This window comes from Phyllostomus hastatus, unplaced genomic scaffold, assembly GCF_019186645.2.
Source record: "Phyllostomus hastatus isolate PE091 unplaced genomic scaffold, TTU_PhHast_1.1 phas_contig_80, whole genome shotgun sequence".
NCBI lineage: Eukaryota > Metazoa > Chordata > Mammalia > Chiroptera > Phyllostomidae > Phyllostomus > Phyllostomus hastatus.
This window is the reverse complement of record NW_025333960.1, coordinates 19,795,199-19,810,608: the sequence shown is the minus strand read 5'-3', so window position 1 is coordinate 19,810,608 and position 15,410 is coordinate 19,795,199.

The window sequence follows — 15,410 nt, the reverse complement described above, 5'->3', positions numbered from 1 at the left end:
ACTGTGAATATAAATGTCTTCAAAATATGAAAAAAAAAACAACTGGAGCTCTTTTTTGAGGTAAGGCCTGAGGGAAAGGCGTCTGGCAAGAGCCCCGGAGATAAAGAAGGGGTGAAGGGGGGCACTTCTCAGAGAGGAAGTTCTGCAAAAAAATTCCTCATGGATTACAGGAGAGAGAACTACAACTTAAGATGCAATTCCTCTTGATCAGCCAAGGGTTTTTTCTATTTACTTTCATACTGCCTGTTCCAAGAGCCTATTCTGAAAGCTTTTTTTGCGTGCATGAATTGTTTTGAGGGTCAATTTTAAAAACAAAGGAAAAAAAAGAAATTGCAAATAATGGCTGACCCTTTAAAAAAAAGTAGCAGACCATGAAGTCTGAAAATTAGCTTAGGTATGATGGTAGATATCACTCATAACGGAAACCATCTGATATAGCAGAAGACAAGAGGGTCTGATGCCAGTGAAGGTTCTTACAAGATGGTGAGTTCTGGGGACTCCAGGTGGGCCCCAGGCATGTGCACAAACTCCCAGATGAAGGCTCCACTAGACTCTGCACAAATAGGCAGGCCTAGTGGGCTCTGTGTCTCCAGCATAAAAAGCATTATTATATAGTGTTTGCAGTTGTTCAGGTCATTCTCACATCAGAATGGGATGGGCATGGCCAGATACTGGGGACACATCACCCTTATGCCTGCTGGATTAATTGGTAGTCCATGGTAACCTTCACTGATAGGTACATGAAGAAACAGTTCACAGAAAGTGAAATGCAAGTGCCTAGCAGTTGCTTGAAAGAAGGAGGACGCTCTTATACTGATGATGAAGTGTAGATCGAAACAACCTTTCTGGAAAGTCGTTTGGCAATAGTATCAAGAGCCTTAAAAAGTTCATGACTGAGAGCATGAGCTTGGAATCATCCTGGTCAGGTTACATTTTGGCCCCACTATCATGGCTTTGAGTCTGTTGAGCATGTCACTGTACCTATTTTGAGCTTCAGTTTTGTCATCTGTGAAATGAGAGTGAAAATATCTACCTTATAGCATTATTATGAGGATTCAGTGAAGTAATAGTGCCATAAATGCTTGCTTGCTACAAGGTAACACTCAAGAATATAGTTACTGTAATAATCCTAAAGGGCTACTGAGAAACATGGCCAAAGATTTATGCACAAAAATATTCATTATAGCATCATTTAAAATAAGGAAAACTTGCCCTGGCTGGTATAGCTCAGTGGATTCAGTGCCAGCCTGCGAACCAAAGGGTCACCAGTTCAATTCCCAGTCAGGGCACATGCCTGAGTTACAGGCCAACTCCCCAGTGGGGGCTGCATGAGAGGCAACCACACCAATGTTTTCCTCCCTCTCTTTCTCCCTCCTTTCCCTTCTCTCTAAAAATAAATAAACAAAACATTTTTTTTAAATAAGGAAAACTTGAAAAAAAAATCCTAAATATGGAACAATGGGAAACTAAGCAAATTATGGCTTATTCAATTGGATATTGTGCTTCTATTTTTTAAAAAATTATTTTTATCAACCCTTCTTAATGACATGAAAAATGTTTTTTGAAACAATGCTAACCAAATGAAGTAGAACAGAAACCAAATCAATCACAATATCTCAACTTTGTAAAAAAAAATGAATGGAATTGTTAAAGACTAATATGTGTCTAAGGCTACATGTGATCAGAAGGTTAAATCACTGGCTGGTAGGATTACGGTGATTTCCATTTGCTGCTTTTTGCTTATCTAAGTAGAAATAATTGCTTCTCAATCAACAATTAAAATTTTTTTAAATTAATGGAAATAAATCTTGGAAGAACTTATGCCTAAATTTTAAATGATGGAATTATTGGATACATTTTTAAAAATTTTGAGGGATATTAAGAGGCAATTAGCTTTCTCTGCCACAGACGGGCAGGACATGGCTAGGCAGAGAAGAAAATGCCTGTTGGTAAAGGGACTCTATGAATGAAGGTGATAAGAAAAGAATAGATATTTGGAAAGTGGCTGGCAATGAATAAGTTTCCAGACAGCTAGATTAAAAAGATTATAGTGAATATTGGGAGATGAAGTTGAAAAACAAATATAGCACACAGTCATGGGGGCCTAGAATCTGAAATAAGGAATTTGAACATACAGCATTATAGAGCCATAGATAATTTTTAAACAGGAAGTGGCGGGTGTTGAAAACCAAACTGAAGGAGTGTTAATTTGGCAAATACGAATATGCATAAAGGGTTGAAGAGAGAGCCTGAAGGAGTAGTGAGGGTTTTTATTTATTCTTCCGTTTTTATATTAATTCATTCAGCACTCATTGAGCTCTTGCTTTCTACCGTGCTCCCTGCTAGGCACTTAGAGGAAGGCAAGGTCTCAGGCTGCAGGTGCTGAAAATATTGCAAGGAGAGCAAAGGGAACAAAGGTGGATTTCCTTTTATGTGGAAGCCCTGAAATGGTTATTTCTACCTACATACTTTGAATTCTCACCACGGTTTTGCTGTTTATCCTCTCTGACAGAAAAAGAGACAGAGGCTTAACAAAGTTAAGCATGGTGATGTGCCTCTGATCACACGCTCTATCCAGGGATAGTTCCTTCTGTATTATCTTAGGGTGCAGGTTTGTGTCAGCAGGAAATGGCCTAATCTTAGGAGGTCAGAGAGGCCCCACAGAGAAGGTGATATTTGAACTTGGACTCTAGTTCACATGTGAGATTGGGCATCTCGGGCCATGCAAAAGCACAGGGACAATAACGTTAGGACTCTGTTACAACTGAGGCCTGAGGCAATAAAACTTGGAATTGGCAGTGAGAATGGAAAAGAAGGGTCAAGTGAGAGAGACATTGAGGAGAAACCACTTTCCAGATTTCCAAGCTGGAGGGGCACCTGTAGTTTCTGAAAGAATCAACAATACCCAAGGGAGGAGAGAACAAATGAGAGGGTTAAAAAAGGCTGGCTGAATTTTGGCATGAGCTCCTTTCTACGCCATCAGGCAGTGGCCCAATAAAAAGGCTAAGAAGATCTCATTTTTCTAAATCAGAACTGTATCAGATTGAAAGAGAAGTTGAGGCATTGAGTCTGTAGTGGCACAATCCTCCAATGTGGTGACAGATGACCTCTCAGGGTGAATGGCTGAGGACACAGGCCTTGAGCACCCTAAGCTGGCCATAATCACACACCCAGTTCGCCCTTTGAGACACAATTCAGAGGTAAAACAACACTTTGCCCACCTTTTGCAATATACCAAGAGAGAAGGCTTTGGAAATAAACCATTCCAGGGTCAGCCCCATTTCAGCCATTCCAAGACTTCTTAGGTAGCGAGTGACAGAAATCCAAGTCAAAGCAGCTTAAGGAGGATTTATTCTAAGGATTCAGAAGTATCTCAGAAAACACAGAAGCAGGAATACAGCTGAAGCATGGCATGCACACAGTTGTAGGAGTGAACCCTTGGGGACTCCCGTTCCTTGGCCGCTCACCTTCTCCGTTGCCTTGAGTCACACTCCTTCATCTCCCTCAGGATGTTAGGTTCCTCTGTTCTCCGGGACAGGAGGCAAGAAAGGTGCCTCAGACAGATTCCCACCTTTGTAACTTATGGAATGCGGCCCCTCTAGGTTCCTATTCAATTTACAAAGGAAGACCATGACTGGCAAAGCTTGTGTGGAGTAGGTCCTGGACCAGTCAGCTTGGCTGGGTCTCAACGAACAGGCTTCCACTCCCGGAAGCAATGGATGGGGTGTGTGGGGTGGGCAATTCCCCAAAGAAGGGAAGTGTAGGGCAGGTAAAACAATAGAAGGTCTACCCTGGTGAGGCATTTTCTTATTTTTTTCTACGCCTATTTTCCTTACTTGGAAAATGGAGATACACGACCTACCTTGGAGTTTATTGTTGTGAAGATTAGAGAGGATTAAAAGATGTGATCCTAAGTCTTCCCACCAAGTTCTCCTAGAGACAGAAGAGGGTGAGCTAACAGCCTGAGGGTGCTGTTGTTGAAACTTGAAGCAGGGCCTTGCTTTAAGGTCTTCTTTTTAGCTTAAGAAATGTATGATCTATGGGGATTCAGCCTATGATAAAATTGACATCTGAAGCCAGTAAAGAAAAGATACGTTATTCAGTCAGTGATGTTGAGACAACTAGGTTGTCAGTTAGGGGCGAGGAGTAGATACCTCACAGTTTACAGCAAATTAAATTCCTAATGAAAGAAAGATTTAAGCACAAAGAATGAAACCATAACAGTCTTTAGGAAAAGTGCTAAAAACCTCAGCAAAGTAGCTCAGAGCATGTGTGCCTGCTGTTTCGTTCAGTGCTGGGCACGGAGTTGGATCTCGGTAAATTTTTGGTGAAATGAATTCATAAAAGAGTGTTTTTAAAATCAATTCATATAGGGGAGAAGCTTTTCTAAAAGCTTAGGTAGATTCAGCTACCAAAACCAAAAAAATCACAAATGACTACGGCAGGAGGAGGGGGAACTAAATCAAAAGACAAGCATACTGCAGGGCAGTGTCTGCAATTCATACCACGAAGACACGTTGCCTTAGTACTTAAAGAGATCCTGGGTATTAAGGAAAGAGCCAACAATCCAGTAGAAAAATGGTATGCTATTAAGAAAGAGTTCCCAGAATAAGAGGTACAAATGGGTCTTGAACATTTAAAAAGAAAGATATTCAAATTTCTTCATATCAGAAAAATAAATAAAAATTCTGAGATACAAGTTTTCCTTCATCAGATTGGCCAAGGTTGCAGAATTCGAGAGCACATTGTTGTCCATTGTGTATTAGCTAAGGGGTGAGGAGACAGATACTCTGATACAGTGATCGAGAGACTGGAAGATCTTTCCAAAGAGAGATTGGACCACACAGTATACCCTGTGCCCCACTTCTAGGAATTTGTGCTACAGATCTACTATCACGTGTCCAAATGAAGAAAATTTAGGGTTATAGTCACTGCAGTGTTGTTTGCAGTAGGGAAATACCAGAAAGAGCAATCATAGGGGTGGCCAATGAATTCTGGCACGTCCATACAGTGAAACATTGCACAGCTGTTTAATGAAATAATTCTATGAATGTGTAATGAAAAGACCTCCAAGATGCAGAAAAAAGATCTGAAAGATCTGAAAAAAGCAAGCTGCAAAGTAGTGTGTGTTTCATGCTATCATTTTTACTTAAAACAAAAAAAGCAACTCATATCCATAGCTCTTTATTTGTACTATGTATAGATTGTCTCTTGGATGAATCCTGGGAATCTGGGAATAGTAGTTGCCTCCAGGGAGTGGAGCTGGGTAGTTGGAAAACGGAGATGCCAATTTTTATTCTTAACTCTTTTATACCTTTTGAATTTTTTTCAGAAACATGTATTACCTCTTGAAATAATAAATTCAATTAAGAAAAATGTGTGTTAATTTAGCATTCTGCTCCATAATATATGCACGATTGATTTAACGTAAAAAGGGTGTTTTAAACCACTCACCTCACACTAAGTAACTTTCCCTCCCAAAACTAGAGTAAAATTAACATTCTAGAAAGATGCACTCATTCATCCTGGGCTTTTGTCCTTTGGGCACAGCGAGTGTCCCCTTTCTGAAGAGAGCAGAACTTGGAGCGTTGGCACATCAAGTAACTGCCCTGCAAATGTGAGTTCCTGTCTCTGTGGGAATGGAACTGTTCCTGGGAGTGGAGCTGGAGGCTACCACCCTCCACTGGCAAGATCAGTAGGCTGATGAGTGTCTCATGCCCTAAACAGGGCTCTGGGGGTTATTATCCCATGAAATCCAAGGTTTCCTCATCCCATGAAATCCATGTTCTTTAGCCTGGGCCAGTGCCTGGCATACAGTAGGCACTCAAAAAATTATATTTTGGGAATGAACATACCAAGACTTGCAGGATCTCACCTGAGGGAGAGACAAATGCTGTTCAGAAGCTTTAGGGATGTCCCATAAATAGGTAACATTTAACCCAGGGCTTAAAGAAGGAAGTCTTCAGGTAGAGGACAAGGGGGATACGAGCCGGCATTTCAAGTGGAGAGAACAGTTTATCTGGAGCATGAGGAGCAGGGCCAGGGAAGGCTACCCAGGCCAGCTCACGGGTCTCCTATCTGCCCTCGTCGGAGCAGCAGTCACTCGTGGCTGGTTACCTTGCGGGCATCAGGTGTGATCGCAGTTTCCTGTCGTGAGTTCTTTATAAAGGTCCATGAATTGACAGACGGGAAAGAGAACAGCGTGGTACAGTCACTGGAACCTAGAGCGGTGCTCTGGGAAGGCAGAACCTCAGGGACCCGGTGGAGTGGAGCGCGCAAGGCCAGACTGATTTGAGCGGGTGGGCGGAGCTGTGCTCTCAGCGGATCAGATCCAGTCCCCCTTTCTAACAACGGCCCCTTATTATTTCCGAGTGAGAGCCATAGATAATAACAACAGTCTCTACCCAGAATCCAAAAAATATTGATAATCCATTTTTTTTAAAGTTTAGGAGCAACATCCATTTGCCAGCAAAACCTGACCTGAGAGAACCTGAAGGTACATAGAGACCATTCGTCCCATTCCATGTGTCTATGTATGTGTTTTGCTGTAGAAATATTGCTGTGCTTGATTACAGGCTGCTGTGGGTGCTCTCCCAGACCCCGCTGAGGCATCACATAATAGATTGTATGTGTACCATGCTACTTTCCCAAAATCTGAAAAACTCTGAGTTCTGAAGCACATCTGGCCCCCCCCCCCCAATACTTGGGCAATGAGTTGTGGTCTAGTACAACTGACCAACATACATAGTGTTTAAAAATAAAGGTTGTCTGAGGCCCTGAGTGTAAAATAATGAAGGTAGAAAAGAACAGACATTTATAAGAATACACTGTATATTTCAATATGTAAATGTGGGGCAGGACTACACTAGATGACCTAAGAAATAAATTGGATTCTTGTCCCTAAATGTAGGCTTTCCTGAATGTGGCGATTCAGATGCAGCTGATAAAGTCGTATGTACTTTTCTGCAACTCAAATACTATGAGTGTCATTACTGTGACTTTACAAAATGATGAACAACTGTAGCAAAGTTCCAAATATTAAAAAGTACAGTTTCCCTCAATGTAATTGATAGTTGCATTCCTGGAAAATGCGGTGCATATAAAAACCATGCAAAATTACTTTGTGTGCATTTGTAAAACATAATTAGGTTTTAGACTCAGATAATTACAATGAGTCTTTTTGCTTACAAGATACATTTTAATGAGATGTTTGAAAGTGATTCAGGATGCAATTCTCTGTTGTGGGCAACTGCCTCACCCATGGCAGGGGCCTCATGTCTCTGGCCTCACATGTTAAATATCAGCAATGTCCCCAACCTGATCGTTATGACAACCAGAAATGCCCCTTACATTTTCACAAAGCTCCTAGGGTGGTAACTTCAGGAGGGGAATGCAACTCATCCCCGGCCCACTGAGAATCACCAGGTGGAAGAAGCCGACGTGCTGGCAGGCTCTGGTCTAGCTAGGGAGTCCCAGTCAAGTCCAGACTGAGCCATCTGGATTTGGAGGACCTTGTTTGCTCTGGAACATAAGCCTCAGGGAAACAGACTGGAATTACACACCAAAGTTTCTCATTAGGTGTGCCAGAGTGGATCTGTGGCAGTCCCACTGGCCCACCTACAGGAGGTTTTGGCCTCAAACACCTGTCTTCCCTGCCAGCAAGGTGGCACCTTCTTGAATAGGCTGATGGGCCCCGTGGCACTCGGCTGATTGGGAGTTTGGGGTGTGTCACGCAGCCTGTGGGCTGTGTGCCCTCCTTTGAGTCATTTCTCTCAGTCTCAACATATCTTAGTGATGACGAGTTAAAACACAGCAGCACTATTCACAACAGCCAAAAGGTGGAGACGACCCAAGTGTCTGTGCGGCCACGGATGAACGGACAAACAAAATATGACGTGTACATACCATGGGATACTATTCAGCCTTAGAAGGGGGAAAATTGTGACACCTGCCACAACGTGTATGAACCTTGAGGACATTATGGTAAGTAAAATAAGCCAGTCCCAAAAGGACAAATACCGTGAGATTCCACCAACAAGAGGAGTCAAATTCAGAGAGACAGAAAATGGAGTCATGCTTTCCTGGGACAGCTGTGGGGAAGAGAGGGAATGGGGAGATATTTTAATGCATATACAGTTTCACTGTTGCAAGATGAAAACAGTTTTAGGCACCATTGGTGGTGATGACTGTAAACAATGTGAATTTACTTAATGCCACTAAACTGTATAGTTTAAAATGGTTAAGATGGTAAATGTGGCCCTGGCTGGCGTAGCTCAGTGGATTGAGCGTGGGCTGGGAACCAAAGTGTCCCAGGTTCGATTCCCAGCCAGGGTACATTCCTGGGTTGCAGGCCATAACTCCCAGCAACCACACATTGATGTTTCTCTCTCTCTCTCTCTATCTCCTTCCCTTCCCTCCCTAAAAATAAATAAATAAAATCTTTAAAAAAAAAAGATGGTAAATGTTATATGTATTTTTCCACAAATAAAATTTAGAAAATAAATTAAAAAACTAAGATTCTGATGGAAATGTTACCAAGCAACGGTTCACTGCCTGAGGCCCATAGAAGCCAATACTTTTGACAACATTTGAGAAAAGGAAAAAAAAAGCTCTATTGTGAGGTCAACCAGCAAGGAGAGAGAAGCAAGGCTCAAATCTGTCTCCCAGATCCAGGCCTGAGGGCCAGGTTTAAAGGGTTTTAGCACCAGATTTTCCTGGACAACAAACCCTTCTTAAAGAGTTCGAACTTTCAGGTTCTGGTGATGGTGATGGCCCAGTCCTTTGGTTCCGTGGAGGGAAGCAGTTAGGGAGTCACAGTATTACACATGAATGATGTTCACAATTGTTACTCTCAAGTGGTGTGTCCAAGGTTTAAACTTTGCTTTGGGGTCTTGTTAGAAACAAGATAGGACCAGCTTGAGCTGGTTCTGCAGCTACAGTAATCAAGTTTTGGCTCTGCCAAAGTGGTGAATCTTGGCCATGTGAACCTCTCTGGGTCTCAGTTTCTCTACCTGTGACACAGAGATAATGATTGTGCTTCTCTCGTAGGGGGACTGCGAGGTTCACCAGAGAGCACATATGGAAACTGTGGGCACAGCTCCTGCCTGGCATGCCGTCCTCAGAAAGCGTGGTTGCTGTTGTGCATGCAGATTTCAAATGTTTGCTGCTCAGGGAAGCAATCTTTCCCCTCAGACACTCCCATAGGACCATGTGGGGCATTTGGCTTAACACCAGGGTTAGGATACTGACAAAGAAGAAAGACTGGGGACCCAGTGGTGCATGTGTGACCCTCCTGGGTCTTCCTGCCTGCGGGTCAGCCTCCTCCTTACTCACAGCCAACAGTCCTCAAGGATCCTCGGGGAGGGCTGTTTCCCGCCTTGTACTTCAAGCAACTATAGGGTATTCCAAGCAACTTTGCTGTATCTAAGAAAGCCTCCCCCACCTTTTTAAGAGAAAGTCCTTAACTGACTCCTATAAGGAGAAGGCTCCTTATAGGTAAAACCTCCACTATTTCCATTTAGACCCACAAGGAGAGCTTATAATTGTTGACAGCAATAAGAGTTCATTTTCTTTGTTTTTATTAAATAATAATTTGATTGGAAAATGCTTCCTGGAGCAATTACTAATGACTGGCTGGAGTTGCTAATACTGGAGGAAAAGCCAAAGACACTTACCCCAGCCAGTTATTAGCTATCAGGAATATTTGACCTAGAGGGTATTCACTGCTGGTACAAACTCTGAAACTGGTAGGGAAAAAATGAGGGTTGGGGAGGGGGGAAACTAAGCAATTTCTTCTTGTGCAATGAAAAGTTGAAAAATGGAGCAGTGTGTGTTGCCATAGACACCACTTCTGGCTCTGGGCTGTCCTCCATGCCTGCATCCAGCTGCATAGCAATTAGACACGGTTTTCAGCGGGCAGCTGTGCCTCCCAAGTACCTATAATGAATATCTGCAACTCCAGGCTCCCGCGGAAATCCTCAAGCCTTCACTTGTTACCGTAATTTCCTTGGGAAGTGTTTCTAATTACATATTTCTTGCTGCCTGTTCCAGGGCAGGTCTTCTTGCACACAATATTCCAAATGCATAAAACCACAAAACAGTGAGGGGGCCCTGGAGTTGTCCAAATTGCTATGTAGTTTTTAACTTAGTAGTTAAGCATTACTAGGTGTAATAGGGCATCATTTGCATGAGCAAAAACAACAGTAAAGGAACAGCACGTGCCTCTTTTGTAACTCTGTAGAGGTCAGAGCCCATTTCAGCAAGACAGCTGTATAATTATAGAATTTTCAACTCCAAAGCACAGAGTGTTTAACTATTGTAGGTGGTAGGGTCTTTGTGAAGGGACTTCATTTTTTTGGATTGTCTCCTAGGATCTGCCACTTAGAGAACAATTTAGCTTCCTGGAGCTGAACAAATTACCTTTGGGGTCTCTTAGTTTAACAAATTCTCCAAGATGTAAAGCAACTTTCAACAACTATTGTTAGAGAAAACTGAAGTGAAGTGAAACCTAAATCCAGATGCTACTATTTGGATGTTAAGGGTTTTTCTTTTTTTGTTTTGAGGGTGTTTTCTTTTGAGTTGAGTAAGCTGAAGAATTTTTTAGCTCTTAAAGAAGGGGCAGACATGCTTTTCTATAAGCTTCGATTCGTCTTGCCCCACAGTGGAGACTATTTCCACCACTCTCCACACCCCACCCCACCCCACCCCACCCCACCCCACCTTGTGTTATGGAAGAATGAGCACCCATAGGACCGAGGGGTACCGACCATCCGATCATTGTGGTGGGCCCAGGGAGTTGTGCCCAGTTGAGCACCAGGCAGTGCCCACTTGGGGAGGGCTGTTTCTGACTCCGACTTCCAATCAATGCTGATGCAAAAACCTGTCCTGTCCTGACACCACTGCCTAAGGAGTTACAGTAGGAAGTGCCAGCCAGTGCAAGAAATGGCATTTGCTCCAGGCTTCCTTCTGCCCACTGGCTCCTCCACCTTCCACTCTCAAAATGTTGAATGCCCAGGGCCCAGTCCAGGACCTCTTCTCTGTCTTCACTCGATTCCTAAGTGATCTCATCCAATTACAAGGCTCTAAATAAATACCATCTGTAGTAGATTGTATTTTCCATAGTTGGCCACAATAATATCTCCATCCTACATGCTCTTCTACAATGTAATCTTCACACTCCTTCCACGGAGAGAAGGGGCTCATATGACCATCATCCTCCCCAGCCCGACTTGAATCTAAGCAGGCGATGGCTCACTTGTAGCCCATAGAATGAGGTGGAAATGGTGCTGCATGACTTCCAGGGCTAAGTTAGGAAAGACGATGCAGCTTCTGCCTTGTTCATTGGCACACTCCCTTTTGGAGCCCAGAGCTGCCATGTACGTCCAACTACCCCATGGCCACCCTCATGCTGTAAGAAAGCCCGAGTCACATGGAGAAGTCACTGTAATGTTCCAGTTGGCAATTTCTGCTAAGGCTGCATGGAATAGCCAGCTTCAACTGCTGGATTTGTGAGTAAACTTGCTTCCCAGGTGATTCCAGCCCCAGATAGCATGTTGCCTCCAGCCCTTATGTCTTCCAAGCTGCGGACCTGCAAATTGTGGGGTAGAAACTAAACATTCCTGCTCCGCCCTGCCCTGAATTCCTAACTTGAAGAGTGATGGACAAATAAAACAGCTGTTTCAAGTTAAGTTTGGGGGTTATTTCTTACACAGCAGTTGTATTGGGAATACTATCTATATGTCAATGCTCCTCAAATTTATATCTCCAGCTTAGGCCTCTCTCTGAGATGTAGACCTACATATCCCACCATTTACCCAGCACTTCCACTCTGATGTCTAGCAGGCTTTTCATAGAACATTCTCCAGATCAAACTATTGACCTACCCTGCCCTGCAAAGCTGCTCTTCCCTTGGGAGTCCTCATCTCAATAAATGATACCATCATTTATCCAATTGCTAGGCTAAAGATCTGGATATCATCAGTGATTTCTCTCTTTCCCTCCAACCCCATCCAATCCATCAGCAAGCTCCATCAGCTCTACCTTCAAAACATTTCCCAAACAGGATGACATCTCACTTACTCCACTGGTATAACCCTGATCCAAGACACATCTCCTCTTTCCTGGACTATTGCTAGAGCCTCTGATCCTCCTACCCTGCTTCCACGCCTGGTCTGTAGTCCCCCAACACCAGTCAAGTGTCCAGAAGCTACAATAATCATCTCAAGATATCAGTAACCTCGTGAGCCTCAACTCCTTCCCTCATCTGGCTACTGGCCTGGAACCTGGACAGGGCTGTTGGTGAGGACACTCACATCCAGCCTCTCCATGTGGCCTGGACTTCCTCACAGTATGATGGCTGGGTTCAGAGACCAAGCATCACTAGGGAGGAAGAGAGACTCAGCTAGGAGTGCCTTTTAGGACTTAGCCTTGGATGTCACAATATAGCACTTCTGCCACCCTGTACTGATTTAGGCAGCTATAAAGGTCCACCCAGGTTTGAGGGCAAGAAACAGGCTCCACCTCTCAATGAAGCCTGTTACTGTCACATTGTAAGAAGAACACAAGAGATGGGATACAAGCGGCCACACCATCTGAGAAGACTTAACCATGTAAGAAAATTGTCCGTACACAAAAAGTACAAGCAAAATGTAAATGCAAAGGACACATAAAGAAATGCCAACTCTTTTTCCCTAAACCCCTCACTGAACCCCTCCTCTGAGAATTCTGAGTTAATTATAAGCATATTTGGCTGGTAACATCCTTTTTATAGTACTGCGGGGAGAAATTAGGTTGACTGTTCCACTTTCTCTTCTCCTCGAGAGTGGGAAAAATGGAATGCTTGCTTCTATATCGCCACCTAAAAGGCTCACCATGGGAGCACTGAGAGTTTTTACCCCCTCAAAAAGTACAGTAGTTAAATTTCCTCCTTACCATTATGGTACTCACCTATTTCATTTAAATCCTACCTCTTTTTAATCCCTAAGAATGAATTGAACTATAAACTTCTCAAAGAGCAGGGAACTTTTTGATTCATTACTCTTCTCACTCTGGTCTCTACACTGTTCACAAGTGTTAATTATTTAATACCGGTTGATGGAATTAGTGAAGAAGCAGTTGTGTACCAGAGTCTGTCTATTTCATCTGTATTTAATAACCCCAGGACATAGTAGGTCCTCAATTAAAACATGGCTTTTTAAAAAAATATTTTTTTAATTTCCCAATTACAATTGACATACATTTTTATATTGGTTTCAGGTATACACCCCAGTGATTACACATTTATATACCTTATTAAGTGATCATCCTAATAAATCTTGCACCTATCTGATACTATACATGATTATTATAATATTATTGACTATATTTCCTCTGCTGTGCTTTATGTCCCCATGACTATTCTGTAAAAAACAATGTGTGCTTCTTAATCTCTTCATCTTTTTCACCCATTCCCCCAACCCCTTTCCCATCTGGCAACTGTCAGAATGTTCTCTCTATCTATATGTCTGTGTTCTTCTTCATTTATTTTGCTTTTTAGATTTGGTTGTTGATTGATATGTATTTATTGCCATTTTATTGTTCATATTTTTTATCTTTTTTCCTTTCTTCTTCTTAAAGAAGACCCCTTAGCATTTCATATAATAATGGTTTGCTGATGATGAACTTCTTTAGCTTTTCCTAGTCTAGGAATATCTTTATCTGTCTTTCGATTCTAAATGATAGCTTTGCTGGGCATAGTAATCTTGGTTGTGGTCCTTGCTTTTCATCACTTTGAATATTTCTTGCCAGTCCCTTCTTGCCTGCAAAGTTTCTGTTGAGGAATCAGCTGACAGCCTTATGGGAACTTTCTTGTAGGTAATTAATTGCTTTTCTCTTGCTGCTTTTAATTTGCCTTTAATCTTTGTCATTTTAATTGTGATATGTCTTGGTGTGGGCCTTCTTTGGTTCATCTTGTCCCCAGAGAAGATGCTTGTGCTTCCTGGATTTATACATCTATTCCTTCATCAGGCTGGGCAGGTTTTCTGTCATTATTTTTTCAAATATGTTTTCAATTTCTTGCTCTCTCTTCTCTCCTTCCAGCACCCCCATGATGTGAGTGTCAGTACACTTGAAGTTAATCCCAGAGGCTCCTTGCGCTATCCTCATTTTTTGGATTCTTTTTTCTTTTTGCTCTTCTGATTGGGTATTTTTTGTTTCCCTATATCCCAAATTGCCCATTTGATTCTTGGCTTTATCTACTCTATTGTTGGTTCCCTTTAATATTCTTTATTTTAGTTAGTGTATCCTTCATTTCTGACTGGAGTTTTGAACTATTCATCTGGTAGATTGCTTGTCTCCATTTTGTTTAGTTCTTTTTCTGGAGTTTTATTCTGTTCTTTCATTTGGGTCTTGTTTCTTTGTTTCCTCATTTTGGCAACCTCCCTGTGTTTGTTTCTATGTATTAGGTAGAGTTGCTACATCTCCCAGCCTTGGTAGCGTGGCCTAAAGTAGTAGGTGTTCTATAAAGTCCAGTGGCATTTTAGAAAAAGATTAGAAAATGTCCCTGATCACCTAAGCTGGGTATTCAAGGTGTGCCCCACCCCTTATGGGCTGTGTACACTCCTCTATTGTAGTTGAGGCTTGACTGCTGTTGGCATGTCATGGGAATGATTTACCACTGGCTGACTGGCTGCAAGCACTGGCTGCGACCACTGACCACTGACCTCCCACCACCATGGAGAATCAGCTGTGCAGGGGTCTGCCCCACAGAACAGGACTTACTTCAGTGGGGCTCTGGTGCCTGCGTGAGTCTGCCCCTTGAGTGTGTCACATTTGGAAGTGGTTGGGTGGTGGTGTGTCAACACGGTCTGAAGCTGTCCACTGGAAGCACTGGCTGTGGGGCCTCCCAGGAGTGCAGCCTAAGGTCAGCCTGTGCCTGTGTTCTGTCTGGGGCAGCCGGCATGAGCTACAGAGTAATCTGCCGACAGCTGTTACTCGTGCTGGGCTTGGAGGTGCCCAGGTAAGACCAAACTGTGAACCATGGCCAGCTGCTGCTAGTGCCAAACCAGGGACCAGTTAGTGAGAGGAACCAGGCACACACAGGCCAGATGCTGCTTGTTTGAGAGATTTTAGGAAAATCTAAAGCATGAATCAAGACAGGCCATTCATATAGAAAAGCCACTGGAAACTGCTTGGGTGGTCCCGAAAGCCAAGTGGGTGAGCTTGCAAGGAATCACCAGGACAGGGAAAATAGTGTGAACCAGGGTGATAGAGTCACAGATATGACATCTACCTGTTAGCTCTGCTTGGGGAGGGCTCATCAAAGGAAAAATGTCCTCTGCCAGCACTTTTGTCTGAGAGAAGGCTGTCCCCCAGCTCTCACTCTGATGACAGACAATTCAGTTCCTCCCCGTGTATCCCTGGTGCCTTTTAAA